This window comes from Branchiostoma lanceolatum, chromosome 11, assembly GCF_035083965.1.
Source record: "Branchiostoma lanceolatum isolate klBraLanc5 chromosome 11, klBraLanc5.hap2, whole genome shotgun sequence".
Taxonomy (NCBI): domain Eukaryota; kingdom Metazoa; phylum Chordata; class Leptocardii; order Amphioxiformes; family Branchiostomatidae; genus Branchiostoma; species Branchiostoma lanceolatum.
In genome coordinates, this window is record NC_089732.1 from 1,547,230 (window position 1) to 1,552,134 (window position 4,905).

Consider the following 4,905-nt stretch of genomic DNA (forward strand, 5'->3'; position numbering starts at 1 on the left):
CCTTTTATGCCCCATCCCCACCTACACCCCCGCAAATCTTTACACTACCTTAAGAGGAAGCATCTTTCGTTAGTGGTCTGGACATTAAAAAGACCATTTGGGTAAATTATGTTGATATACACCTGTAACACAGATGAGTGTTATTAATCTGAATGTAATAAATGACTGATTGAGAATCTATGAATACTGGTCAGGACATCTATCAATCAATTTGATAGGAGGCAAACTCCAGAGGCCCAGTGACCGATGTGAGGATTCAAAAAGACATTTAAGCACAAACTAAGAAACAATTGAAAGAAAAGGATTCTTTATTCCATACTTCAGACATAAACAAGAAAAGCAGGTAATAAAAATACATGTACTGAACCTCATTGTGTCATAAATGCTACAGTCAGAAAGCTGACAAAGTAACAACGTCCAAAATGTACATTGAAACGAACGCAACTCTCCGTCATACTCATATGAATTCACACTATCACTTAAGATGTTAAAACAAAGCTTACATCAGTTAATGTTAAATATTTTGTTATTTGTAACGCTTCTACGCCTCAACATCCATAAATCTACGGAATATACAAGTTCATTACAGTTGCATGCAAATCATGGGCCACCATGCGAGGTTTCTAACAAAAACAGCAGAACGGATAACTCTACTCACAATACGATGCAGAATATTATAACGCTATCTTCTCACTGACTTGTGACAATCTTTTCTACAAGAGTAAAAATAGATAAACACAAAACATACTACAGCCTAAGTAGTTACACATCTTTGCTTAGCACATGAAAAATTGTCATCAAAAGGTTTGCTTATTTCGGCAAAGTTGACGAGTGATCAACTACAACTAAATTCCATAGCCCGTGTTCTAATGAGATACACTAATTCCACAGGATGCATCTTTCACTTGTGGTCCAGACACACAAAAGACAATTTGGGTAAATTATGTTGATAACCCTCTGTTACACAGGTGATCGTAATTAAGGCTGAATATATCAATTGTTATCCTGGTAAATTATGAAGTTTTAACAGCACACTTTTACACAATTCTTTCTTTTATCTTCAAAGTACTAATATTCAAGTTCCCATAAGAAACGTGACAGATATATCTATACCGTATGAAGCTCATTGGAATCCATTTTACAGTTGTAATATCATAGAAATACGGTATTTCTATGTCTTTACATCGGCAAAATGGATTCCGATGAGCTTCTCCGCAGAGAAGGAAAATGCCGGCTCTGTGATTCTTCGAACTTCTGCGTCGGTCCCCCCAGCAGAAGGGAGATGTCGGCTCTGGCCGTGGCCGTGGGTTCCGGCACCTGGACAAGCTTGGCGACCAGCACCGCAGAAACTGGGGGAAAGGAACTATAACTCACCTTACCATAGCTTTATACATCATTTACTAACGTTACCGACATTACACGATAATCAAGCAGTGAACATCCGAAACACCTTTACGACGAGATGGTGATGATGGGACAATAACAACAACAGTAGAAGAACAACAAACTCCTCTCCCCTGCCTCATGATATATCTACAAGCCAGTAACTGTGGTATTAAAAAGGCGCCGCACATCCTTGAAACGTAAAGACGGACAGCCACGTGCATAAATCGTTCTAAACACACAAAACAAGACATCCACAACAAACATTGCATTTAGGCATTGGCCATTGCATATGTATCCACATAACCGGAACAGCAAGATACATACCTACATAGCTGATCCTCTAAACTCTTACAGACAAGCAGCAGAATGGAGAAATCCTGTTTGAGACGAGCACAGGTAACACACGTCTGTGGACACACCTGGGCTTAACGTCAACAAACCTGAACTTTCTAACCTTTAACCTTAAGTTCACAATGGCACCTGATACACAAATAACGTCGCGGTATGTCAGACATACCGTGTAGTGATACGTTTGCAGATGACCCTGTTTAAGTATGAAAGCTCGCTGTGTTGTTCTTCGACAATATAACCAACTTCACAACAATCTATCTTTTCCCAACGACCCTTATTTTCACCCTTGTCGTTTTGTTTCCTGTTGTTTGGCCACTCCGCTCCGCGTTCTCCCCCGCGTATATCTTTCGCTCATGTTCATTCATCTCATAAACGTGACACGGTGTTAAAAAGCGCCGCCCAGTGACGGTTGAAGGTACTGCATCCAACTGCCTCCATCCACCGTCATACGCGTCACAGTCGGGTTGCACCTGACCGTGACATGGTGCTATCAAAGCGCCGCCCAGTGACGGTTGAAGGAACTGCATCCAACTGCCTCCATTCACTGTCACGATTGGGCTGCACCTGACCGTAATAGTAATACCACACATAAAGAAGACGTACAAACGGCACTCTCCAATCAGGTGTTAAATTTGCCTCGTTTGGTGCGCGTTTTTGCGGCGTTTCTAGACTGACTAGGTTCGTGCGCCAAAACTCGTGTCGTCTTAGCTAGTGAGTACTGTGGTGCATTACCAGAACGAACTCTGCAAAAGCCCGCACAAAACGAGTGGGAACTAACATTTGCAAGGTGCGAATTGAACTCTCTTTTGAGTATGCACGAAGCATACACGATTAAAAAGCTAGCATATCACAGACACATGTGTACGTCTGACCATTCCAATGGCCAATAAGCTCCAGTGACCAAGTTTCCTCAGTGATTCGACGATCACTAACAGTATGTGGCGTCCACGCTGCAATTTTGATGAGATCTGCTAGGGGGCGCTGTGAGACCGTCAAGTTCAACGTGTTAGGCACCACATGCTCTGTTTACTTGGAATCAGACTTTTGGGAGAACTACCTGTAAGGCAATCAATCCATAGCTTCCTGATTAATGCTGTTCAACCACAAACATGCAAACAAACGCAACCAAAAACATAATCTTCTCAGCAAAGGTAAGAAGGAATTCACAAACACAGTCCTTCCTTTTCAGGTATGATTTTATTACTTTATCTTTCCAACAAGTTTCATAATGTCATAACTCCACAACTGTGGCCTAACAAACGTATTTATTTGTTTACAGCCACGAAAATTCTTAAAGACAGAAGTTTACAGATTCTTAAACTCATTTTCAGATTTACTAAAGTTACAGTTGTTTCTTCAGCCTGTTGTCAATGGTGGACAAATGTAAACTACAGTATGTGTATTGTAACAATTGAACAATATTGCATATACAAGTAGCCTTACATCAAAATATGATGGCAATATTATCATTGTCTTCACAAAAAATACATGAATAAATTCATAAAGATCATTCTGACAATTCCCTGGTCCTCAAGACCCAACGATTTGCAAATAAATTACGCCCAAAACACAACTTTGAAATCACATGTTTACAAGCTAGATTTCATACACTCAACACATTTTCAACATCTTTACCTGGAGACAAAAAAAAGCAAGACAAAATAGCTGTACAAAAAGTAAAGACATTTCACAATCATACATAGTTTTAACTACTATCAACAGACGAGAAATAATTTAAGAATAATGTCTATATGTACAGTCGTGGTCACTACTCAAACAGTGCATCAGAAAAGTCAACTTTTACTACAAAAACAAATTAGCTAAAGCAACTTTAAAATGTACATTGTCAGTAAAGAACCCACAGCACTTATAGAGAAGAGTAAAGGTCCATCCCGGTGTGAGTGGATCAAACCTTACAGTCTGGTATTACGCAGCTTGTACTTACTAAAGCACAGAACTAGTATGTTACGCCTCAAGGTAGTTAACTGAACACAAGTGAAATAGAGAGTGTTTACAAGTATGAAGCCACCAATATAATCATGGTTCTAACAAAAAAAATTCAAAATGGAACAGTCCTTAGACCTATTCTCTTCACTAATTCACGTTATTTGGTCTCCATCTGGCTTTGGAATAGCTTACTTGACAGTAGGGGTGGATGGGTTAAACCATTGCATCGTTGGTAAAGATTTCCACTAGTTCTGTACCAATTTCCACGCAAATTGACAAAGTTGTACAGAGTACAGTATAGAATATAAGCAGCACTAAAGCATACAACACAGACAAGATAACATTATCCTGCTTTCTATAAGGATGAATTTCCAGTCGTTTCCGCAACAAAATAGCTACTGAGGATACCCTAAGCTTTGTATTCTTGAAATCACATGATTCTGTCACAAATAACTAATATGACAAGTGCTTACTAACTTTCTTTCATTTTGGCAAGTCTATATACAAAAGTACACATCTGTAACATAAAACATTAGATCATGTTGTCTCAACTGAATCTGACTCTCATGTTTCGTAAAGTCATTAATAGCAAATTTTGCGTGTTCAATACAAGCTCTCAGATCATGTTTGTCCATACTCATAAATCAACCTCTCTTAACCAGCCATGTCACACTTTCCTAGTTCACAATTATGTTCTTAGTCTATTGGCTTCAATTTCTTCTCAAGATTCTTTATCTTTTGGTCAGCATTTGACGCTCTAAGGTCAATAAGGTTAAGTTGTGAAACCTTGTTTCAGAGGATCATTATCAATGCAAGATTGGAAATGGTTCTTTACATATTCAGAACATTATCATTTAGCCTTCAAACATTGTCATGCCACAGCATAACAATTTCATGTTACCCAAACCATGGTATATGAAATAGAAAAGTGATTAAAAACAAAACATCTGGTTGGCTTCTTTCAACAAGGCTTGATTCTAACAGGTTTGCGAGCAAACTCAACTCTTTAGTACACATGTGCTTGGTCCAAGGAAATAGCATTCTGGTCCAAAAACCAATGGCATTTAGGAACTTACAGTTAACCGCAGTTACCTAACATGAGAAGTTGCTTAATGTCAGAGTTGTCTCAGTCACATGGCTATTCTATCTGTTTGCAGAGATGACTGCTGTTTTTTTTCACCAATTTTTCCTTCTTATTTCATTTCAAAAGAGTCTGAGAGA